Raw genomic sequence first — 26,395 nt, 5'->3', positions numbered from 1 at the left:
TTTATAACAAATCTCTAAGGTAATTGCTATCTCCATTTTGCAGTCAAGGCAACCAAGACATGCAAGGGTGAAATAATTTGCCCCAAGTTAACCATCGGTGGGGATATGATTCAAATCCAGATAATATTACCCCTAGGCTAACTTTCTTAGCTTGTAAGTAGAACTACTCCTTCTCTCCATCTTTTACCTAGTTAACCCACCCTTCAAATCTTGGCTCAAATGTCCTATCCTTGGAAGTCTTCCTTGACTGCCTTCACCACCATTGTAAGCACACAGAGCTCCTTTTAAATATTCTTCACACTGTTTATCATGGTTTGTAATTTTGCCTTTATTTGTGTAGTTATTGGATTAATGGCTGTCTCCTCCAAGCTCCAGGAGGGCAGGGACAGTGGGCACTGTGTCTTCTTTTTGTGCTGTCTGTGCCCCGCATCCAGAGAGGTGAGGCTCAGAGTCCGAAGTCTACCGTATTGTTGGATGAATGAACCCTGCCTCTATCATTAGCCTCGCCATGGTCCTGCTCCCTGGTTCTCTGGTCTTTCTAAGTCAGCTTGCTTTCTAACTCATCTTTTGCTGGGCAATCTGGGCTTTAGCTGAAGCAAGTGACATCCTCCTCCGATTATCACCGTTATCTAGGTAGACTCCAAAACTTCTCCAAAATTGGCTCAGAAACAGGGGGTCATTGAGAGTGGACAAGTTGGGGGTGAGGAGAATCAGGAAGCAGGGAGACCAGGCTGTTGTCATAAGAGAGACCTACCAAAGAGGCCATGGATGGATGACCCTCAGTGCCAGTGGTGGCATTGGGGACCAGAGTCAGCAACAAAGCTAAAAAATGTCCTAAGGCAGAAATGGCTAGTCCTAGTGTCTGGATGGGTGTGGGATACCACCAGTTGCTCTAAGATGTCAACTTTGGAGGAAGAATACAGCATGATGATATCTACAGCCTTGATGGGCATCCCAGTCTTATCTCCCTGTGGACGATGGGCTCTTTTCTGTGTCTTGCTTGTGCATATTTCTTTCCTCTGCCTGCAGTGCCCTTTCCTGCCTGTTTCTACCTGGAAAACTCCTACTCACCTTCCAAGACTCAGATTAAAGGACATTTTTGCAGACGTTGTTGCTGGCTCAGGGCTGCCACCACATCTTGGTCAGATCTATTCTAAACCATGTGCCAAATTGAGTTGTCATCACATGTGTATGTGCCCATTTGCACCATCACTATGAGTTCTTTGGGAGCAAGCTTGGTTACGTCCTTTTTCTTTCCCTTCATCTCAGAGGTATCCTCCCCTCCCCTCTCTTCCTTTTCCTCCCCCACTATCTATCCAACTCCTACAATGCTGTAATGTGACATGTTCTCTATTAATTATCAGAACAACAACAAAGGGAGACAGAGGGGTCAGGGGAGCAGGGGAGGGGGGCTCTGACTTGGCTAATGACATCTTTAGCTGAGGTCAGGTCTTGCAGCAAGAGGAGTAGGAAGTCTTTAAGAGAGCCAACACCCCTTCCTTTCCACCTGGATCTCTTGACACCAACTATTTGGTTTCCTGACACACTGCAGTTCACCACGCCTGACTTTGAATTCAGATCGTCACATCACTTGTATGGAGTGAGCAGACCAGAAAGTGGGTGTAACGATGAAAGTGCCCCTGCGTGTGGGTTTCTTTTTCTTAACTGTGTTATTTATAGTGGAAACGAGAGGAGCAGTGGGCGGTGTGCAGCTGGCCTCCCACCCAGCCCTCTGCTGCAAACGCTTCCTGGGTGGGGGAATCTGGGAGGGGAGGGGGCTGGGTGCTGCACCCGCTCATCTGATGACATGATCACTTTAGTGCTGCAGCTCCGTTAGACTCTTGGCATTGAGCTTGGTGTTAGAAGTTGGGGTACCGCACATAGTCTGGAAAAGGCCGCCAAATACCCCTGGGTTCTTTGACCATCTTGCCTCTTCAGACTCAGTGCTGGGACCGTAGGGACCTGACCACAGACCACCCAGCAACTTTCTCTTCTTCTGGTTCTTATCTCTTCTTGGTTAAGTTACTTAACCTCTCTTTGCCTCATTTTTTCTCACTGTCAAATGAGGATTGTGATAATACCTACCTCACAGCATTGTGGTGAGTATGACATGATGTAACATATGGAAATTACTTAGAGCAGTGCCTATCACATAATAAGGGTTAGCAACGCTGACTACCATTCCACTATTATTATTGCTGCTGTCATTTAAACTTTTTTGCATTGATTGGGTTCTTGTTCTTGTTCTTGTTCTTCCAATCAAGAAGATCTTGGCCAGCCTGGTACCTTTTCTTTGTTCAAGTTTTATCCCAGTGTCACTTTCTTGGAGAGGCCTTCCCTGACTCCCAAATCCAAAGTAGTAACCCCACCCTGCCACTCTCAAAACTCTTCATCTCATCATGACGTGCCATCTTTATAGCACCTGTCCTACTTCACGTTCTTTGCAGGGCATGTGGGATCTTAGTTCCCTGACCAGGAATCGAACCTATGCCCCCTGCATTGGAAGCGCGGAGTCTTAGCCACTGGACCGCCAGGGAAGTCCTATCACATTCTTATTCATGTATTTATTTATTGCGTCTCCCCATCCTGGAATGTAAGCACCCTTGCCTTCTTTACTACAGCCTCCCAGGTGCTCAGCACAGGACTCTGCACCCGGAGGATCTCAATAATTATTATTACTTGACTGTCTTCATCAGACACCTTCTGCCTTGTCCTGAACTTCTGTAAGCTTGGTTCCAACAGTTGAGCCTCCCAGGAGGGAGAAATTGAGACTGGATGACATTGTTTTTTGATATTCACTGCACTCCTTCCCTTCCACCCCTTGGTGGAGCCTTTGTTGCAACTTTTCAGTGAGTGTGTCCTATTGTTGTTTTACTCTCAGGACCAGACTGGAAATACATCATACTGAAGTGTGAATGACTGATACAAAGTACCACCTTCTCTCAAGAGATCAAACTTGACTTCATTCCATGCTCTCCGTCCTTACAAGGAAAGATGTGAGGATGGTGCAGGGCTAAGAGGTGATGGTGCTGATTCCACTTCCTCTAATTAGCTGTGATCCTGGACATGACACTTGACCTCTCTGAGCCCCGGTATCCTTATTTTTAAAATGTGCTGTTTCCCATGTGAGATGGTTGTGAGTGTCAAATGTAATCTCTGTGTCTGAAAATGCTTGTCTTTTAGAAAATGCTCCCTGAGTAAGCTGTTATTGTTGTTTATCATAACAGAAAATAAGAGGAGTGACTGAAGTGAGTGACAAGTTGAATAGAAACTGGCAATGTGCCTCAGGGGAATCCTTGTCCCCCGTCTCTTTATCACCACTCAAATCCTGGGCTGCCTGAGATACGATCCTAGAGCATCTGCTCTCCCCCAGCTCCAATCCTGCCCTTCTGCCCTCACTCTTAGTATGGCTTTGACAAGGAGCCCCAGGTCTGACCAATTTAGGGAGACAAGAGATGCAAAGATGAGGTTTTTTTTTTTTTTTTTTTTTTTAGAAATTTCATGTAATGTCTGAAACATTTATATTAACATATTTCCATACAAATAACCCAATGAAAGTTTAGTATTAGTTGTTTTGTTTGTTTTTTTATACTGCAGGTTCTTATTAGTCATCAATTTTATACACATCAGTGTATACATGTCAATCCCAATCGCCCAATTCAGCACACCACCATCCCCACCCCACCGCAGTTTTCCCCCCTTGGTGTCCATATGTCTGTTCTCTACATCTGTGTCTCAACTTCTGCCCTGCAAACCGGTTCATCTGTACCATTTTTCGAGGTTCCACATACATGCGTTAATATACGATATTTGTTTTTCTCTTTCTGACTTACTTCACTCTGTATGACAGTCTCTAGATCCATCCACGTCTCAACAAATGACTCAATTTCGTTCCTTTTTATGGCTGAGTAATATTCCATTGTATATATGTACCACAACTTCTTTATCCATTCGTCTGTTGATGGGCATTTAGGTTGCTTCCATGACCTGGCTATTGTAAATAGTGCTGCAATGAACATTGGGGTGCATGTGTCTTTTTGAATTATGGTTTTCTCTGAGTATATGCCCAGGAGTGGGATTGCTGGGTCATATGGTAATTCTATTTTTAGTTTTTTAAGGAACCTCCATATTGTTCTCCATAGTGGCTGTATCAATTTACATTCCCACCAACAGTGCAAGAGGGTTCCCTTTCAGAGTTTTGTGTAAAGTCTCAAAATCAAGTCTCCCTTCAGTCTCTTTCTAGGCACTGGACCCCACCTGGCCTTTCTCTTGCCCTCATCATCCCTTCCTGAATCCCTGAGAAGCCTGAATTCCTTTTCTACTCCTTCCCCTTGCTACCTCGGTCCAAGCTTAGCTGCCTTGGTCTGAGCTCCTGTCTCCACCCCACCCTCCAACAACCAACAGCTTCTCTAATCAAGCTGTGTCCCACCCCTAAGCTTCCACCTCCCCTCCCCACATCTAAAGCTTCTTCCATTCTTGAGCAGCCCCTGAGACTGTGGATGGGCGCAGGACAGACTAGGGGCGTGGGTGTTCAAGCCATGCTCTCTATAGCGAAGATAGTATTACCTGAGCTTGGGAGGGTGTGTGCCAGAGCCTGATTGCCTGGGTCCAGATCTGGCTCTGGTGCTGACTAGTTCTGTGACCTTGAACAAGTTTCATCTCCTCCTTGTGCCTCAGCTGATTCATCTGCAAAATGAAGATAATCACTGAACCCACCTCAAAACGTTTTTATGAGGATTAAAATGGATTTATTCATGTAAAGCATCTAGAATGATACCTAGCAGAGAGTAAGTGCCTAGTGAATGTTGGCTTTTTTTTCTTTTTTATCATTAATAAGGAGTCAACTGCTTCCTTATTGGCAAATTCCAGTCAAAGGTGACCTCAAATTTGAGATGGTTCCCCAGGTCAGGTCCCTTTCTCCCTAGACCATGCCTCTACCCTTACCCTTAGAACGTTCCCATGCAAAGTGTGTGTAGTACGAGTTTCTGGCCCTAATTCTTTTCCCCTTCCTGTAACCATGTTCTTTGCCAGGCAGTTTTGCAGTTGCTCCCCTAAAAGCAGATGCAGGTCCCCGCCCTTTGGGTTGAGGCTCAGCTACATGACTTGTTTTAGCTCAAGGCTGTATGGGCAGAAGTGGACCACTTCATACTGTGCTGTCAGTGTTACTGAAAAAGGACTCACTGCCCAACATGCATAGAAGCCAATACTATGGTACCAACTTTTGAGAAAAGAAAAACCTTTATTGTGAGGTCAACTGGCAAGGAGGCAGGAGGCACAGCTCACACCTGTCTAGCCAGTCTGTGGTTCGGTCAAGTTTCTATGAGTTAGGGGAGGAGGGTTAGTGTGTGGAGGTGCTGGTGGGGCAGGTTTGTCTTGGAGGGCTTTGGAACTCAGCCGTATGTGGGAAGATGTGGAAAAGGGGCTTCAGCACCGGACCTTCCTGGACAGCGCTTCTGAATGCGTTCTGGTATTCAGGTTCCGATCACGTCCCGGTTGTTTGGTTCCATAGAGGGGAGGGATTTTTGGTTCTGGGTATTATTTGATGTCATGACTTGTGGTTTTGTTCTGTTGTCGCTGAAGAACAACTCAGTATCTTGTTAGAAACAGGATACGGCCAGCTTGGGCTGGTTCTGCAGTTACATGAGGACCCTTGGGTGTTTTTGCTTGCTCTCTCATGCCTCTGCCATCATCATGGAAAGACCCTGGCTCACAGCTGGTCTGAGGAAGATGAGAGACACGGGAGACCGTGTGGAACAGACCTGAATCTGACCTTCAGCCTATTTATGCGAGTCCCAGCCCAGCCCAGCCAGGTCAAGATCAGCCGAGCCCGCAGCCAACCCAGAGATGCATGAGCAAAATAAATGCTTATTGTTGTACATGACTGAGATTTGTGGTTGTTGGTTAGACAGCAATAGCTGACAGATATACCTGGTGAGTGGTGGGGAATTGCCCTGTTATTGTTGACTAGGCTTGGGCCCCCAGACCCAGAACAGGGAATGGCAGATGAGCTGGGCTGGACCACGTGGAGCACCCGTTTGCCTTAAACTAGTTAAGTCGGATTGAAATAGGCTGTCACGGCTGCCAGTCGCTCCTTAGTCCTCACCTTGTTCCATCCAAATCTGAGCCTTTGGTCTCTGCACCAGGGTTGCCTGTAGGAAATAAGCAGAAGAGACCAGGAGATGGTCAGACAGGTTCTGATGGAGCAAGTTCTGCGTAGCAGAGCACCTACTCTACAAGAATGGGCTCTGGGGGCTTCCCTGGTGGCACAGTGGTTGAGAATCTGCCTGCCAATGCAGGGGACACGGGTTTGAGCCCTGGTCTGGGAAGATCCCACATGCCGCGGAGCAACTAGGCCCGTGAGCCACAATTACTGAGCCTGCGCGTCTGGAGCCTGTGCTCCACAACAAGAGAGGCCACTATAGTGAGAGGCCCGTGCACTGCGATGAAGAATGGCCCCCGCTTGCCACAACTAGAGAAAGCCCTAGCACAGAAACGAAGACCCAACATAGCAATCACTCAATCAATCAATCAATCAATCAATCTTTAAAAAAAAAAAAAAAGAATGGGCTCTGGTTTGCTTTTGCTGCCCTGGCTATTCAGGTAAAAGAGAGAAAGGAGAGGAAAAAACAACACGCATCTGAAAGTGAGGTGACTCCTGCACTAGAATGTGTGACCTGGTCAGTGTCTTAGAGTGCAGCCCATGCACTGAGATACCACCCTTCCCTGCAGGTGAGATGGAGTGAGGGAGGAGAAGGGAAAGGTGGGATTCTGTATATTTACTCCCCTTCCTCATCACTCTTTCCCCATAACACACTTTATTTATCTATCTATTTTGCATAGTACTTGTCTTTACCTGAAATTATATATTTATTAGTTTATTTGCTGGTATCTACCTTCCATCACTAGAATGTGAGCAATATGAGGGCAGCAACCTGATTTGTTTTTTCAGGGCTGTATACCCATTGCCTGAAATAATAGCTGGTACAGGGTAGATGATCAATAAATGTTTGCTGAATGAATGAACAAATTTATGCATTGGGCCCTGCTGTAGCATGTCAGCCTAGTCACTGTTTAATCCTTGCCCCTTTACCTTCTCCTAGCATGTCCTTGCCCGTACTTGCAGGAACTAGAAGACATTAACCAGGAGGCCCATTCTTTGACTCAGTAATTGCCCCAGTCTGAGACATATCTGGGGTCTGGAACCTGCTCTCCATCTGCACCCCTGGACTCTATCTTGTTCAGTTTCAGGCCTAGACCACTTAGTACTGCCGATCTGATTTGGACCCAGCCCTCTTCTGGACCTACTACACTTTTGGTTTGGCTATCTAGAGAGCTAACCCAGAGCACAGCATCTCTGCTCCCAGCCAGGTCCAGGACAAGGGCCCCCAGGCAGAGAAATGTCCTCTGCCCATCTTGCTCATCTGGTGGGGATACTGACAGTCTCCTTCCTTATAGCAGGACCATGGATAGACAAATTGCAGAGATCCGTCAGCCTATGTGATGATCATCCTTACAGTTTAGTCTCTTCAAAGTCTTTGCCAACTTATTTTTATTGTTTTTAGCTCGTTCTGTTCCCATTTGCTCCTGTAGTGATCATGCAAATGCAGCAACTTCTATGCAAATGGACTCTGCTTGCAAAGATGTCTCTGTCAAATGCCTGGAATGCTTTGTCTCACTGCTCTGGGAAGGACTGCTTGACTCCAGGGTTCAAAACAAAACCAAAAAATTTCCAGGTGGAATGTTGGCTGAGCTCCATGATTGCTGCTTGTGTTCAATCAACATTCCTCACCTGCAGCTGCTGAGGGGGGCTGGGGGTCCATCCTTTGCTATTTGACTTCTCCAAGTTCACATAGGTTTGAGCTACAGTTTGTAACTGCTGCCTTTAACTTACTATTCTCAGTCTCCGGTTTCCTTTTGACTTATGGCTGGAGTCTTTGAGTCTCTATTCAGAGGTACCGTATACTTGCCCATTCCGACATCTTATATCTGGCCAGAGTCACTGGTACATCACTACATGGGAGTTTAGCAGAAGCTTATGTTTCTGCTAATGAGTCTTCTTTGCAAATGAGTCTTCTCCCAGCTCATGGCCCAAAGCTCAATAAATGTTTGTGAGGGAGAATAATAACGATAATCACTAACGATTTTTGAGCTCTTGGTATGTGCCAGGCACCATGTTAACCATTTAACATACTCATTTTTCATAGCACTCCATGTTACCAAACAAAATTCGTGTACCTGACACACACTGAGGCCAAATAAACCGAAACACTGGGTTTGGAGCAGAGAAAGGTTTATTGCAGGGCCAAGCAAAGAGAAAGGGAGGCTTGTGCTCAAAAACCCAGAACTCCCTGATGGTTTGTGGGGAGAAGTATTTACAGACAAAATTTGGGGTGAGAGCTGCAAGTTGTGTGGCTTTCTTCTGAAATTGGTTGGTGGTAAGGTAACAGGGTGATGCTCCAGGAATCTTGCACTCAGCCTGAAGTTGCCACTCCACCTGGGTGGAGACCTTAATTCAGCTGAAGAGCTCAAAGATATTGTCATGAATATTCCTTGAGGAGGAACCAGGACCCTGTCCCAAGGCTGCACTGTTGTTTCTTGACTGCTCCTCCCTTGTTTCTGCAGCTCCTCCCTTCCCTGATTAGCAACTGTTCAGACCTGTCCTTTGGAACTCAGGGAAGGTCATGGAGGCTGAATGAAGCCTATTTCCTACAAACAAGAAACGGGGGTCACACGCAGATGTAGAGAATGGACTTGAGGACACGGGGAGGGGGAAGGGTAAGCTGGGACGAAGTGAGAGAGTGGCATGGACATATACACGCTACCAAATGTAAAATAGATAGCTAGTGGGAAGCAGCCGCATAGCACAGGGAGATCAGCTGGGTGCTTTGTGACCACCTAGAGGAGTGGGATAGGGAGGGTGGGAGGGAGACGCAAGAGGGAGGGGATATGGGGATACACACACACACACACACACACACACACACACACACACACGCATAGCTGATTCACTGTTATACAGCAGAAACTAACACACCATTGTAAAGCAATTATACTCCAATAAAGATGTTAAAAAAGTTATAAGTAAAAAAAAAAAAAAGAAACGGGGGTCACAGAAAGGATTTGTACCTGGGAGCCCCACAGGATCCTGCTTGGTTTCACCCATTTTACTGATGAGGAAACAGAGGCAGGAAGAGGTTCAGTCACATGTTCTGGATCTCACAAGAGGTGAGAGGTGGAGCTAGGATTTGAATCTGGGTCAAAACCTTTTCTTGCAACGACTACCTTCTCTGAAGGCAACCAGGATGCAGGAGGTGCAGGTATCAGGTGCTGTCGACAACTGAATCTTTAAGACAGTTGAAACCATAACCAGAGAGTGAGTTCTGAGCCCTGGCAAGGGGCATCTTGGCAGGCAGCTCTCATCTCATGGGCTCTCCATGACTGGGGATAGCATTACTTCACAGGTTTATCATGAAAATCAAGTGGCACAATGTATTTAAAGCCTTTAGCCCATAAACATTGGCACATAAACATTGGTTTTCCTGGTTTTGCCCTTTTTCTCTTGAGCTCTCTCTAAATGACACATCCTTTGTGTTGGGTTCAGCCTCTTGTCCTTTTCTTGGACACTGACTTTGGTCCTGCTGCACATATGGCAGACAGACTAGAGAGAGGAAGGGAATAGCTCCTGACTCCCCATGGCAGGAAAGGTGGTGAGGAGCTCAGAGGAGGGCAAAAAAGACCATCTGAGGGGTTGAAACAATAGCCATGGAGAAGGGTGAATAATGGCAGAAAGGAAATGAGGGGAGGGTGACAGTGCCGTCTTTACTTACAGCTCTGTTTTATCAGCCAGAAATGCTACAGACCAATATTTCTGATATTCCCAGCTAGAGAAAGTTCCAGTGTAATATCTTGGTCCAATGGCCAGATGTCCATGACTTCCACTAAAATGAATAAAGGAATCTCCCCTGGCCCTCCCGCCACGCCCCTCTCAGCTTTTCACTGTTTCCAGCAGAGCTCTGTCCCCAAAAAGACATCTCTCCCCACCTGGAGTTAGAAGTGGACTGGATTGAAATTTGGCTGCATCAACTCCCAGCTCATGGGATCTTGGGAGGGTCTTGACCACTCTGGACATCATTTCCCTCATTCTCAAAATGAGGATAATTATAGCTACTAATGAATGTGGTTGTGTGATGGTGGAATCGGGAGCAGGTGATGAATGTGAAAGATACAAGCATAATACAGAGCCTGAAAAGCATCCAACCTTCAGCCTCCGGTTATTTCTCACCATAGCAGAACAGGTGTCCCTTTTCATTTCAGGGGAAATCTGAACATTTTCTATCTTGTATTTCTTAAAACACATGAAAAACCCCTTGATTTTTTTTTTTTTTTTTTATCCTCCTTCAGTTTTAGAATGAGACGTCTCTACCCTGTCTCTTCTCTCATCAGCACTGCATTTTCTGCTGAACTGTCCCTTTCAAGGATGCTCTCTGGTTCCTTGCCTCCTTCTCTCCACCCAGCCAAGCACCCAGAGTAAACATCTGAATGAGGTTCAGGGTATGTTTATTCTGAGGACAGAATAAAAATTCTGTTTATTATAAGGACGCCTGTTTTATTTTATGCATTTCCTTGTGCCCTTCTACTTTCTGTAGGAAACTTGTCCTTCATAAGGACTCTGACTTGGGACTGAGTCTTCATACCTGATATGAGGACAGATCAGATTTTAGGAGGGAAAACTAGTGGTAACAAAAGGAAAGACCACATGGGAGGGCTAAGATGAATTTTTACCTATGACTTTCATTATTGACAACTTATTTTCCTTAATGCGCAATGTGAAAAGAAAATGGTCTTTACACACCTGAGCATTCACAGTTTTCAATAGCAACACATATTACTGCTTCATGGGTATGTGGTCTGATGTGTTCTTTTTTGCAAACAGGGATGAGTGGAGACCTTTCAAGCTTGCCCTCCAGTTTGGGTGTGACTCAGAAAGCTCTCTGGTCAGCAATCTGTCACGTTCTGTCAGCTTCATGTTTTAATTTTATTCAAATTAAGCATTTAAAGCTCAAAAACATAATTAGTTCCATTCTATTTCAATCACAATGATTCAAACCTGCGGATGGGATTCTTGGCCATCAGGTGGATGAGTCTTGCCCATCCCTGGCTGCCCATTAAAATCATCTGTACAGCTTTGGAAAAACACAGAGGTCAGGGCCCCGCTCCCTAGGACTTTTATCCATTTCCTCTATGGTGGGGCTTGGGAATCTGAATCCACAGCAGATTCTTATGTGCAGCCAAGATTTAAGACCATGGGGGTGGACATTGGAGGTATGAGTTGCTACTGCCTTACAATTTTATTGCTATTCCCCATGGAATAATTTCTATTTAACAAGACAATAAGGCAAGCTACACTTAAGGCAGCATTTAGCCAGTGGCTGATGTTGGTATCTAGAATATAGGAGACAGGAGACAACTGGTCCAGGCACCTGTTTTATTGTCTCAAAGCAGTGTGACCTTGGGCAAGTCACTTTCCTTCTCTGGGCCTCAGCTTCCCAATCCTTAAAGTGGGAGGGTGGAATGAGATCTTTTCTGAGTCTTCCAGGGTTGACACTAACCACTGCTGAGTCTCTACTGGAGAGACATTTTGCTGTTTGGTGGGGGAAGCCCCGTCCTCTCCTGTCCAGTCCTCTTTTTTTTATAAAAAGAAAACGTTATCAGTAGGAGGAGGGAGAGGAAGTATCTGGTGACATGGAGGAGTCTGGGCTGCAGAGTTAGCCCTGGGGTGACTCCAGAATTGACAAGAGGCTCTCAAATAGGTGCTTGTTGTCTTTTGATGAATCTCAGGTGTCACCAAGAATCATCCTGGTTCTTACTGGATGCGAGCACTTGGAATTCCAGATGTGGGTAGAGTGGACAGCTGGCTTTGGGAAAAGAGGCTCCTCTCTCCTTAGATGAGATGACCAAGCTCATGAGCCACTAGAGGACAGAGGATCCAGAGACCTGAGAACTAAAGTTCATGCTTTGTAAACTTTAATGCTGTGATGAATATGAATTATGACTACTTCTATTATTAAACCCCCGCACTGTTAACTGGTTCAAGTTTCAACCCCGCTAGGCCACTAATGGGCTGTGTGATCTCAGAGGAGAGAAGCACCCTCTCTGAGACACGGTTGTTTCCTTTGTAAAGTAAGAGGGTGGAACTGCCTGATCATCTAAAGCCTCTTCCTGCCTCCATCGGATAAATGGGATCAAAACACTGAAATTAGTGGCTGAACAATCAGAAATCTGGGGCTCACCTTTCAGAAAGAAAAAGGCCAGCTGGAAAATGGCATAATTAAAAGAGGGAAAGAAAACTCTCTCTCAAGAGGCTGCTATTTCACAAAAAGTCAGCCTGTCTGTGATATTCTGAGCAGCATATTACGAAGACAGGGAAGCACGCTGGATCCGTTGGAAGCCGAGCAGCAAGTGGTAAGTGGAGGTGTTTGAAACAGAAAAGTCTGTTTTAAAAGACGGCTAATAAAGCTGGAGGAGGTGGCCTGCAGAGAGACACAGAGCCAGCATCCTGCTGCCAAGATTCCAGCCCCGCTGCTGAGCCCAGGGCCCTGGGCGGGAAGGAGAGGAGCAGAGGCTGGAAGCTGGGACCAGTTTCTGCCTGAGGAGAGCGGCACTCGGGCAGCAGAGAACTGCGCCCCTCCTGTGAACCCAGCTGGCTCTAGGGATGGGGTCATCGGAGGCATTTTCTAGGCCTGAACAGGAGCTGCACTGGTGCTGAGAAGCAGCAAAGGCGCAGCAGTTAAGAGCAGGGACCCTGGAGTCGGACTGCCTGCATTTGAATCCAGCTCTGTCACTTAGTAGCTGCGAGACCTTAAGAAACAACCTCTCTGTGTCTCATTTTCCTTATCTGCAAAACTGAATAACATTAGCTGATCATAGGGTTGCAGTGAGGATATGAGTTCAGATTTGTAAAGCACTTGGAACAGAGCCTAGGGGAGAGATAGAGAGAGGAGAAAGAGAGAGAGAAAAAGTGTCAATGTATGTCAAGCAGTTAGAACAGTTCCTGGAACATAGTACATACTTTTTTTTTTTTTTAATAAATTTATTTATTTATTTTTGGCTGCGGCAGGTCTTCGTTGCTGCGCCCAGGCTTTCTCTAGTTGCGGTGAGCGGGGGCTACTCTTCGTTGCGGTGCGCGGGCTTCTCATTGCGGTGGCTTCTCTTGCTGTGGAGCACGGGCTCTAGGGGCGCAGGCTTCAGTAGTTGTGGCTCGCGGGCTCTAGAGTGCAGGCTCAGTAGTTGTAGTTGCTCCCCAGCATGTGGGATCTTCCCAGACCAGGGATCGAACCCGTGTCCCCTGCATTGGCAGGTGGATTCTTAAGCACTGCGCCACCAGGGAAGTCCCATATTACATACTTAAATAATGTTTTGGTTGTTATTATACCCAGGCACAGGACTTATTTATTTATTGCTTCATCTATTCAGTCTTCTAGCAAACATTGGTCAAGGGTCAGTGACATCCCAGACTGCTGTGATATCTCTATCTATCTATCTATCTATCTATCTATCTATCTATCTATCTATCGTGTATTTATTTATATATAAATAAAATGTTGCCTATCAGATGGCTCCTGCTTCTTGGACTGAGGCCCAAGGCTAGTCACTGCCATTAGTTCTCAATTAAATAAGACACTCTGAAAACTAGCCTGTGCTAACACCCTCAGGACTCCAGCAACCTCTCTCTGTTCTCTGAGAATCAGGCCAGATCTGTGGGCAGAGACCATCAGGCAATCCCACACTATAGCCTGGCCCTGACCCCACTCTCCAGGCTTCTCTCCGAACCTCAGGCTCATATCCCAACTACCTGATGTGTGTCCCTACCGGGAGATCCACAGGTAACCTTACTCATCATGCTGCCAGCCCAGCTCGTGAGCCTCCCCTCTCAATGCATGACCATCCCTCACTTAGTTTCCTGTCTTGGTGAATGGCAGCACCATCCTCCTAAGAATGCAAGCCAGCAACACTTCACGCCGCTCTCTCCCCTGCATCTCTTTCCTTGACAGGCCACGTCCATCCTCACCTTGTTCCTCTCTGTATCTCCAGCCGTTTGGGATGTCATTGCTCCTCAGCCAATGTTTGATGGAGGGCTGAATGGATGAACAAGTAAATAAATGAAGGCCAATGTCTGGGCATCATAATAATCATAGCAACCAAGCATTGATTCAGTATATATTATGTTCCAGGCATGTTTATAACTACTTGATGTATATTAACTCCTCCAATCCCCATAGTGGGCATTGACTGCTTATATGTTGAATGAACTCAGAACATGCATGAGGAAATCAGGTCCTGGTAGAACAGCTGGATGTGCCTCAGTCCACAGAGTAATTGAAACTTTCTAGTACATTCCAGACTTCTGGATAGAGCTTCCACATTCCCTGCAAACTTGATGATGCTTCCTAAGCTTACAAAGTCATCTCAGAGCCAGGTCCTATGGCACTGCCTCTGGTCTGGCGCCATACGGTTTCTGGGCCATTCCTTGCCCCCTGCCAGGAAGCTGGAGACGCTGCTGCTTCACTGAACCCCCTAAGAGCCAGACCTTATTTTTCCTGCCACCCCAGGGGCTCTTGCTTCCCACGAGCTGACTCCCGTGAGCTCTACACAACATACTGTAAAATGGAAATGGTGATTAGAAGGAACGCTTGAGCAGGGGAACTTGGGTGGAAAAATACTTCAGTTAAATGAAGCAGTAAAGATTGCTTCAAAGTGTTAGACTCACATGCCCATGTAGCATTAGACTCACATGCCCGTCTAGCTGTCCTCCTTCTCAAAGGAGGAGACAAGAAGATACACAGGGTGTGTTGTGCATCTATGGGAATTGCCTCCCTAAGGTCTGGGGGGTCAGGCTGTCCACTGGGGGCCATGCCTGAGTGGCCGATGACACTGACAGCACTGGATCTGTCCCCCTTCACATCTCAACAACCTGGGGCCAAAGGCCCAGCCTCACTGGTTGGAATTCAGTGCCTCCAGGACCTCCCTTTGTACCTAAAGCAACTGCACAGGAGAAGACTGGGGAATACAGGATGGCAGTCTGTGCAAGGAAATCCCAGCTCCTGCTTACTTTATGCCTACTCAGAGCTTTTATTATCATCCGAAGCTGTGTTTTTGTTTGTTTGTTTATTATCTTGTCCCCAGCTGGACTGGGAAGTCCATGGGGGTAAGGATTTCGTCAGTCTGGTCACCTCTGTACCAGCGCCATACACAGAGCTTGGCATATAATAGGCCCTCTAGAATATTCCATGAAGAAAGAATCCTTTTTAAAAAAATTGCCCTAGCTTTTATTTTTTATTGACGTATAGTTGATTTACAACACTGTGTTAGTCTCAGTTGTACAGCAAAGTGATTCAGTTACATATATATTTTTTTCTGATTTTTTTCATTATAGGTTATTACAATATACTGAATATAGTTCCCTGTGTTATACAGTAAATCCTTGTTGTTTATCTATTTTATACATAGTGGTGTGTATCTGTTAATCCCATAGTCCTAATTTATCCCCGCCCCACGCTTTCCCCTTTCGTAACCATAAGTTTGTTTTCTATGTCTGTGGGTCTGTTTCTGTTTTGTAAATAAGTTCATTTGTACTATTTTTTAGATTCCACATATAAGTGATATCATATATTTGTCTTTGTCTGTCTGACTTACAGTTGATAATCTCTAGGTCCATCCATGTTGCTGCAAGTGGCGTTATTTCATTCTTTTTATGGCTGAGTAGTAGTCCACTGTATATATGTACCACATCTTCTTTATCAATTCATCTGTTGATGGACACTTAGGTTGCTTCCTTGTCTTGGCTATTGTACATAGTGCTGCTATGAACACTGGGGTGCATGTATCTCTTTGAATTAGAGTAGAAAGAATCTTTGACTGCTCATTGCAGAATCCCAAACATTGCCTGATACATAGCTGGGCTTCTAGAACATAAGCTCAGAGAGCAGGGAGGGACCTTGTCTCTTCACTGCTGTATCTTCAGTATCTAGCATTCTAGTGGACGCTCTAGAATGGGGGTTAGGAAACGTTTTCTGTAAAGGGACAGATGGTAGACAATTCCAGCACTGTGGGCCATGCAGTCTCAGTGATAACTACTCAGCTTTGCTGTTCTGGTGTGAAGACAGACGGACCATTTGTAAACAGACAAATGAGCATGACTCTGTTCCCATAAAACTTTATTTAAAAGAACAAGCAGCAGACCTGATTTGGAGTAGTTTGCTGACTCCTGCTCTAGAATATAAGCTCCATAATGACAGGGATTAAAAAAAAATCTATGGATCTATAACCAGCTTCTAGAACAGTGCCTAGCATATATAAGTGTGCACTAAATATATATTGAATGAATGGAATAAATGAGGGACCGGAAGTTGTTTTAGTCAACAGTTTCCTATGGGTCAGGGAAGGAGCAGATACTGGATGCCTCCTTTTCTCTGGGCTGGTTGGATCACAACTGGAATATCATTCCCAAAGGTGGGAGTCCAGAGTACATGGAGGGGACAGGGCCTGGGATGGAACAGGGAAAAGCGACCTTGTCACATGGAAAATGGTGGAAGGAACTGGATTGAGCCTGGAGAGGAGAAGAGGAAAGTTAGAGACTAGTCGGTATGTTGAAGGACTTTCATACGGGAGAACAATTAGGTCTTTCTAACAAACAAGGGGGATATTTCTAGAACTTTCTAGAATTTAGTTGATAGTAGTCAGACCTAGCTGATATGAGCAGTCTGGCGAGAGAGTGAGCTCTCAATCCACTGGAATCATTTGCGTAGATGTGGGGATGCCGTGGAAGGGATTCAAATATTGGATGAGGGCGGGACTCCATGGTGTTGGGTCCCTTCCTGCCTCAAGAGCCATCCTCATGTCGATGGCTGCCACACTGTTCTCCAGGAACAGGTGGTGATTGTCCTTCAGGTGAAACCAGACTCCTCAGCCAGGTACTGAAGGCTTGCTCCAGCCAACCTCTCCTGCACCAGTGTCCCCGTTCACACCTGTATTCTGTTCCACCTCCACAAATCACCACTTGGTATTCCCCCAGTTCACCATCTGCCTTTACACATACGTCCTCTATTAGTTTAGGTTCTCCTAGAAGGAGAGCCTGAGGCAAAGATTCAGGTGCCAGTAGTTTATTTGAGAATTGATCCCATGAAGCCAATTGAAGGTGTGTTATCAAACCTGTGGTGACTGGAGTTTAGTCCATTGGGGAGTTTCTAGGAGCCAGTGTTGAACACACCTCAGCATTATCCTACCTGAAGGGTGAGAGAACTGGGGTATTTACACACCAACCCCCATCAGTCGTTGGTTGAAGGCTACTTTGGGGATGCAGTGGGGGAGTAGGGTGAGGAGGTGGTAATTTCATAGCACCTCCTGGCCTGCCACTTAGATGGGCAAAAGTGGGCTTTGGTAGAGGGAGAAAGCCCCCAGGAAAAGAACCTTAGGTGCTGGCAGTTGGAAGTCCACCCTGATGTGGTTTAGGGCAAAGGGCCATGAGTAGGGCACCCAGCCACATGGGCCAAAGCTTCCTTCTGCTTAGACCTCCCAACGCCCTCTCTGATTTTGATCTGACTTCATGGTCACACAGGCTGCTCTCTGGAAGTAGAAAGCCCCTGGTACTAAAGGGGATGATGAGTCAAGCACTGATAGGCTCCAGCTCAGGGTCAGATGAGACTTTGGTTGGGTTCACATGGGTGTAGCCCTACTTGCTGGTCCTGGGAAATGGATGGGTTCACTCATTCAGGCAAAGACAGGTTGTATGTTTGGCCATAGACGTTGATAACCCAAGATAGCCTGAGTGTGCACACGGCCTTCCTCTCTGACCATTGAACTACTCCATCCCATCCATTATTACTGTGAAATAAATCTACCTGCTCTGGGACCATCAGCAGAGACCCTTAGGGAGAGATGGTTTGCAACTCCCTTCAGACACTATGATCCTAGCTGCTGACCCTCTGAGCCAGATCATTATGGCAGATTGAAATCCTGAGATTCAATCTTCCAGCTTCCTCCGCATTGGCTCCCAGCATGCCTTGTGGCAGAGTGATAAAGAGGTTAAAAAGAAGTTCCACCCTTTCTGTGTGCATCTTTCATTCATTTATTCACACTCCAAATATTGAGGGCCCCCTGTGAAACAAATGTGAACAAAACAGGCACCAGCCCTGTCCTCATACAGTTCATAGCCTAGTGGGGAAGACAGACTTTACTCAAATAACCATACATATATGTAATTACAAACTCTGTACTAAGTTGTTGTGGGGATCTGTGTAGACTGCTTGCTTCTTAATATTTTGGAAAGACTGCCTAGGCCTTTGCAAATTCTTCTGTGTAAATTTCAGGGTGAAAAGCAGTGTATGGTAGAGAACACAGGAGCTGGGCGAGCGTGCTGGTCTTGTGGTGGCCTGGCAATTCTAGCTGGTGCATTACTAATAAGCAAACACACCATCCCTCCCTCCCAATTATGAACTTCAGCTTGGGCTGAATGCTGTTAAGCTTGAACCCTGAGCCCTGAATGGGATGCTTTGTCTTCTTGTTTAATGAAAGGTTTTAGGAAATAGAGACCTGTTACCAAGGGCATGCAGTTATTTCTGAAATCAAGAGAGCCCAACAGATCTTAGGAAGATGCCGGCTGGCGATAATGGAGTCTGATGGGTACATGGAGACCCAGCTCAGCTCCAGAGTAGGTGGGGGCCACCAGAGGGATGGGGAGAAGGACCATGCTGTTTACCCCCTCCTAGGAAGCCCAATTGAAAACATGAGGGATGGAGCTGCTCCATTTGTTTCCCATCAGCTGTTTTCTTTTTCTTGTCACTGTGAATTGCTTTCTAGTTCTCAAGAGCATAATGCAATATCAACCTCTTTGACTAGAGCATTCTCCTTGGGAGGTAGTAAGTGCATTAAGAAGAGGCAGTGTAAAGCCAGGAACAACAGCATTGACCCCTGAAGTCCATTATGCCCCGGGAAAATGTCCCTACAGCAACATTACTGGAGGCAGCATTACACACCATGACCCCTGGGCAGAGCTCTCCTCTTCGGACGAATAGAGAATGACCTTGGCAAATGCAGAAGCCATTCAGCTCCATTTGCAGACCCAAAACTTTGGCTGGAGAGAAGCAGAATTAAAAATAAATCTAAGTCTTACTGAAGTGAAAACAAGTTCAGATATCACTGAAATGTGAAAATTGCATGGATTTTACACTCAACTGTGTGAGTGGATTTAAGGCAGCGGTGTGATCTTGGGAAGGTTTAGTGACATCTCTGAGCCTGTATTTCTCATAAGTAAATGGATTCGTTCAACAAATATTTAAGATGGGCTATAGCCTTTGAAGATACAGGCAGCTATAGTTTTAAGGATCAGGCAGGGAGATGGGGTTGTGCCAGAAGAGAAGTGCATGGGACTCTGCCCCTTGGTGAGACATAGAAAGGTGGTAATAGAAACCTCGGCTTCAGGTAGGTCCAGCATCCTGGGTCTCATGCAGTAGAGGTTGGAAGAGGCAGATTTGAAAGTGGCCACTATCCAAGAGTGTCATCACCAAGAATCATTTCATTCTTGGCCGTGTGGCAAAAATGGGGAGGGAAGGGAGAAGAGAGCTCATGTTTCCTGAACACCTATTGGGTGCCAGGAAGCACATCATAGGCATACATTCATTGTACTGAGTCCCCAACTATCCTGCGTGGGTAGATATTGTGAATGAAAAATATTGCCTGCCTTATCAGTAAATAAAGGATGTTGCAGCCATCAAGCCATCACATTACAGCCTCCCTGAGGGAGCTCAGGGTGGAAACAGGATGTACACCTTCTAGCAGCAGCAGCTGTAGGCACCCACCATGGTGCACCCTGAGGAGACTCAGGATGAGACAGCACAGGATGCTGGCCCCAGATAGCTGAGGTGCATATCAAAGGGATGATTTCAGTGAGCCCGGACTCTTGCATCTTCCCATACATAGGAAGGCACTAAATTCCTTAACTTGAGATGTCTGGTTTTCTTTAATTAACAGTAATCTTTTGATGTTCTGGCTACCTGGTCTTTGTTGCAAAAACTCCTATATCTCCTGGTTCCCCCCACTTGCCTCTTCGGAGCAGTCTCTCGGAGCTATCTGAGATGCTGTGTCCTGGGCTTAAGGCCTCAGTTTTGTCTGCCAAATAAAACATAATTCTTAACTTTTAGGTTGTACATTTTTTTTTTCAGTCAACAATATGATTGCTCGGTTTTAGATAACAAAATGGAGACTCAGAATTGGGTCAACATGCTTGAAGTCTCACAGCTAGTCGGTGGCAGAGCTGAGGCTTCAACCCACACTTAACTGTTTCTAATTGTTACTGAATTAAGTCGTGTGGACCCTCCTCGGACCCTAGCCTGGCCGAGGCTCTCTGCCTTGGTGGGGGAGGGTTCTTTTTCCACTCAGGTTTGAGTAGGCGAATAAGGAAACTGAAGCTGAGATTGACATAGCACAGCTTTATTCAGTGGCCAAAGAATGTAGAAGTGGGAACTAAGTTCACAAATCAACTTCTCCCCGACCTGGCGAGAGGGATTTAATTTTAAAGAGTAAAGACAGGGACTTCCCAGCTGGCGCAGTGGTTAAGACTCTGAACTCCCAATGCAGGGGGCCGGGGTTCGATGCCTGGTCAGGGAACCAGATCCCACAGGCACGCCACCACTAAGAGTTTGCATACTGCAACTGAGGATCCTGCCTGCCACAACTAAGGAGCCCACCTGCCACAACTAAGATCCAGCACAACCAAATAAATAAATAAAAATAAATATTAAAAAAATGTAAAAAAAAAATAGAGTAAAGACAAAGGGAGGAGAAATGAGGCTAATGATGGGGAAGCATATACATTAGTCTACCAGGGAAGGGGCGGGGCTTTTTGAGGGAGAGGGGTGCCACCCCCTTTTCAATCCTTTTTTGGTCCTTAATGTCTGGTCCTGGCTGCCAGTAGGTATGTCGTTTAATATGCCAATGTAATAAAATCAGCATATAGTGAGACTCAGGGTCTGTTGGAGGTCAGATTCGTTGCCATCTTGGTCCCAGCTGGTTCCATCTGTTTGTTTTCTTTTTGTGTGTGTAGTTTCCTTTCTTATCTCTGGACCCTTTAACTTAAAGATTTGCGTTCACTCCTGCTAACGGTGGGGTTGATAGGTTTCGAGCAAACACCTGGGGAAGCTTTGGCAACACAATGTCCTCACATGTTTTTTCCTCCAAGGGGATATCTAAGCCCCTCTCTAGATCTCCAGCCCCTCCAAGCCCCTGGGTTAAGGATAGATGGGCATAAAGAGCAGTCTATTATGGGGGTTGTGAGATAGGACAGGCATGGATGGGTGGGTGTGTGCACCCTACTGCCCACATAGCTCTGGTGCCTTCTCTTAGATGATCTACAGGTACCCCAAACCCCGTGTGTCCATGCCCAAGTTGATGACATGCTTCCCTCCCTACTCACCTGCTCCTCCTCCTTTATTCTCTGACTCAACAAGTATCATCTGCTCAGGCTGGTTCTCTGTAAGAATTCTCTACAACTCTCTGACAATAAGCCCAAGACCTTTGCTCTCAGTTCTCAGTCATGTCCTCCCCCAACTGCTTCCTCCTGCCATCTTCCCTAGATGGAGCACTGACCACCTCATGCCAGGAATATTGACTTTTCCTCTCCCCCAAGGGCTCTTTCTGCTTTCAGCCTCTCTGCTCTCCAACCCATACGTTAATCTGTTCTAAGCGTCTTGGTGGAAGTTGTAGCATTCAAGCTGGGCAGTGGAAGGTGAGTAGAACTCTATCAGGTGGATATTGGGAGCCGGCCGTGTTGTCTAGACCCTTACTACTCAAAGTGTGGTCCACAGACTGGAAGCATTGGCAACACTTGGGAGCTTGTTAGAAAGGCAGACTCTCAGGTCCCATCTCAGACCTAAGGAATCAGAATCTGCATTTTAATATGATATCCAGGAAATTCATATGCCATATTAAAAAGGGAATCGCCAACAGAAAGTGAACCGTATGAGCAAACTGCAAAGATGAGAAAGAATTAGGTATTTTCAGGGAAACATGAAGAGAATTCGTTGGCCAGAGGGGAAAGGAAAGTAACAGTTGGAGAGCTGGAACTCTGTATAAGGTCCAGGTTATTACTTTGCGCATGTTCACTCCTCACAGCCACCCTAGGAGGTACTGTAATCCCTCAGGAACTACAAGTATCTGGAAAGACATTCATTATGATGTCTGTTTGAAGATGGAACTGAGGCTTACAAAGGTTTGCTCAAAGTCCCATGAATAGTGAGTAGTAGGGTCAGGATCTGAATCCAGACTTCTAAACCCCCTTTTCCAGCTGCCTCAGTTCCATGGATAGAGCAGTTCTCCACATTACCAAGCTTTGGAGAACTGTGGTTTCCAAACTAGAGTGTGCATCAGAATTACACGTAGGGCTGGTTAAAACACAGATTGCTAGGCTCCACCTCCAGTGTTTCTGATTCAGAGGATCTCAGGTGAAGTCTGAGAATTTGCATCTCTAAATTCTCAGGTGATGCTGATACTTTGAGAACTACTGGTCCAGAGCACTTCCCTTCCTGCTGCATGGACTAAGCCAAGACCTCCCTTGCAGAGGATTCCAGTCCGGGGGCTGGGCCAGCAGGTTTCCTCTCAGGAGGCATTGATTAACAGTGATATCTGCAGCTAATAATCAGAATGGGCACCATTAATGGGATGCTTATTCCAGTCTACTTGTAGCCTCAGTATGTTAGGGTTCTCCAGAGAAGTAGAACCAATAGGATATATAGATTTATTAGAAGGAATTGGCTCACATGATTTTGGAGGCTGAAAAGTCCCAAGATCTGCAGTTGACACAAGATGGAGACCCAGGAGAGCTGATGATGTAATTCTAGTTCAAAGGCCAGAGGGCTTGAGACCCAGGAAGAGCCAGAGTGAGCTGCCTAAAGTTACACAGTGGGGTGGAGGTAGAGGCAGGTGGAGAACCCCTTCTTCAGACCAGTCATTACTACATGAACTACTGTAGTAGGACCTCCCTGGACCTTGGGCTTCCCAAATAGTCATAAAGGACCCTTTCTTATGAGTTTAGAAAAATTTCAAGGCCACACATATTAACTTAATACACCATAGCAATAAGATCCAGCAATGATTGTGTACTTACTACATGCAGGGAGCTCTTCAATCCTGGGACTTGGATTGACCCATCTAACCCTTGCAGCAATTCTATGAGGGTTGTCTGACACTGGACTGCCAGACGGATACAGAGATCCACTGTGGTCCCTGTGATGCTGAATCCGGCCTCTGTACCCCAACACTGAATTAAATCTTGGAGACAGAGTTTTGGGTGAAATAGAAAAGAATAGCTTCATTGCTTTGCCAGGCAAAGGGCTAATGCCCTCAAAACAGTATGTCCCGACCTGGAGGGGGAAGTGAGGAATTTTATAGTAATGGTTCAAAGAAGGTGTGATTGATCAGTTCATGGACATTCTTCTGATTGGTTGGTGGTGAGGTAAGTGGCAGTCAGTATCATCAACCTTCTGGTTCCAGCTGGTCTGGGGTCCACGTGCTTGTGGGCAACCAGTTAACTGCTTCCACCTGGTGGGGGTTTCAGTATCTTCAAAACAGCTCAAAGATATTGTTATGTATATCCCTTGAAGGGGAACCAGGACCCTGCCCCAAGGCTGCATTATTGTTTCTTCACTGTTCCTCCCTTGTCTCTGCATCCCTCCCTTCCCTAATTAGCAACAGTTTGAACCTGCCCATTCAAACTCAGGGAAGGTCATGGCCTATTTCCTGTAATCAAGAAATGGGGGACACAGAAAGGCTTTTGTGCCCAGGAGCCCCACAGGGTCCTGCTTGGTTTCAAGATCCTCTTTGGTCCCTGCATTTCAGGGACTTCAAAGTCTAGTGGAGGAGACAAGCAAGCATTATTATTAAAGAGTGATAACAGTAAAACTTTGGTGAGGGTGTGCTACATGTCAGATCATCATTTGGATGATATGACTTGATTTTTCACTGCCACATTATGAAATAAGAAGTATTGTTATCATTTTTGACAGATGAGGAAACTCAAGCTTAGAGAGCTGATGTAACTTGCAAATGGGAGGGATTTCAAAGGAACAGAGCACAAGTCATTGTGATTCCAGAGCTGGTACTTTTACCCTCCTCATTACATGGTACCACATTTGTGTGAGTGTGGGTGTCCATGTTACACAAGCAGGAACATCACTTTTGGTTTATGGAGCAAACAAAGGCCACAGGCAAGAATGATCCTTATTCAGCCAGTGAATGCGTAGTTTTTCACGCCCATTGCTGCAAAAGAAGTCAAGTCTAGTTTTTGATGGGCCACACTCTGTTGTGTTAATTATTAGTTAACTCTTTACCTGCTCATTAAAGCCAGACCTGTTCTAGGCAGCCCCTTGTTAAATCCATTCCTGTTCCTTTATTCACTTGCAAGTAGCATTGACAGCATTTCTTTTGAAAAATATCCTGTATTTCAGAGCCTTAAATCACTAAACTGATTTACTCATCTCATCTCCTCATTACATCTCAGGTACCCCTTGGTCTTCTCATCTTCCCCCGTGGTCCCTGAGTGCGGGTAGCCTTCTCCTCAATCAATGAACTCCTTTAGCTTGTCCCTGCATCCCACAGATTAAAGGTGATTAAATGAGATAATGCCTATGGCATTGCTTTAAAACCATAAAGGGCTGCACAGATGCAAGGGGTTATTATTATGAGCCTTTCTTATTAATGAGTATTAATGAGTATTAATGAGTATTAATGAGCTAAGGCTGCAGATTCCTAATGCTACAGAGACCTCATATTAACCATATGGAAGCCTGATTTTCAAAGATAATTAGAATGAACTGGGAGAAGAGGCAGAAAAAAAATTTTGGATTGATTCCCTCCCCTAGTTCTCAGTATCTTGACCACAATCTGCATGAAACTAAATGGTTGTGTGTTTCCATAATGGTTTGTCCTTGTTCTTAGCTAATTTCTTCAGGGTACTTGCCCCCACATTATTCTGCATTTTCATGGTCCTCTTGAAAGGGACCTGGATTTTTCTCTGTCAATTAAATAACATTTCATATTTGAGTTTCAGGATGCATGAACTATGGAATTGAGGATTCACATCAGAATTCAAAATATTGCAAGGTTGTAGAAGTCAAGGAGTGGTTGGAGACATCTGCAACCAGGATGACTTCACAGAGCTAAGACTTGAGATATTCCATGTAATGTCCTTGTGCAGAGCATGGCACAAAATCCATCACTTGGAGGTAGTATGGTCATCATTATTGATTTTGAGTCTCTGACAGTTACACAGGCAGGGTTTTTTACTGAACTGAACTTGGGTTTGCTTGCCCGCCACACAACAAAGCCAATCCACTGATACCAGGTTGTGATGAAGGAAAGTACAGTGTTTATTTGCAGGGCACCAAGCAAGGAGAGTGGGCAGCTCATGCTCTAAAGACCACAGCTCCAAGATAGCTTTCAGGGAAGGGTTTAAAGGCAACATTTGGGGTTGCAGCTCGTGGACTTTCTTCTAACTGGTTGGTGGTGAGGTAACAGGGTGGTGTTTTAGGAATCTTAATCATCAACCTTTTGGTTCCATCCAGTCTGGGGTCTACATGCTGGTGGTCAGCATGTAGTCACCATCCTCCACCTGGGTGGGGGTCTTAGTTTCTGCAGAACAACTCAAAGGTGTGCACCAGGTTGTTACCTATATCCCTTGAGGAGGAACTAGGACTCTTATTGCTGAACTGTTGTTTAGGCTACCACTACTTTTCTCGCTTAACTGCTTTTCCTTTGTTTCTGCATTCCCTCCCTAACCTAATTAGTAACTGCTTGAGTCTGCTCTTTGGAGCTCAGGGAAGTTCTAGGAGACTAATGACTTTTTCTGCAAACAAGAAACTGGGGACTTGTAGGGGTTTTTGTACCAGGAGGGCCCCGTAGGGTCCTGCTTGGTTTCAATTCCCCCTTTTCTTTGATACTTCTCAATCCTGTGGGGGAATGGGGGCAGGACAAAAAATGGAATGAAGTTTTGGATAGAGAAGTTAATCATAAACTCAGCAGGGGAACTTGGTTTTAGGGGGACTCAGTTTCATGGTCACAAAGAGCTTCAAAGGTCATGTTCCAAGTTTGGGTTTTATTTTCTAGACACTGGGGAGTCACTGAAGGTTCTTGAGTAGCAGGGTGGGGGGTGCGTTGAGCATACGTTTTGTATTTTGGGGATTTTAACTGTGGCAGCTGGTATTGGAGGGTATGTGTAACAACCAGAGTCAGGAAATCAGATAGGAGGTAGTTCCAATAATCTAAGAGAGCAACGATAGGGGCCTGAAGTGGGCAGGGGTAATGGCTAGACTTGGTTGAGACAAGAGAGATTTTGTATAGTTAGACTGAA

General features: G+C 45.8%; 2 long non-coding RNA genes across 3 annotated transcripts in view; both read left to right on the top strand.

Moving 5' to 3' along the window:
* The window catches only part of LOC309645405, a 925,297-nt gene that overhangs the window by 337,155 nt on the left and 561,747 nt on the right, over positions 1–26,395 (top strand). The window lies entirely within an intron of this gene.
* Positions 1–26,395, top strand: part of LOC309645373 — a 247,706-nt gene that overhangs the window by 110,642 nt on the left and 110,669 nt on the right. The window lies entirely within an intron of this gene.

Source organism: Balaenoptera physalus (genome assembly GCF_965194825.1).
Source record: "Balaenoptera physalus genome assembly, chromosome: 16".
NCBI lineage: Eukaryota > Metazoa > Chordata > Mammalia > Artiodactyla > Balaenopteridae > Balaenoptera > Balaenoptera physalus.
Note: the sequence above shows the minus strand (reverse complement) of the source record. Positions and strands in the feature narration are given on the sequence as shown.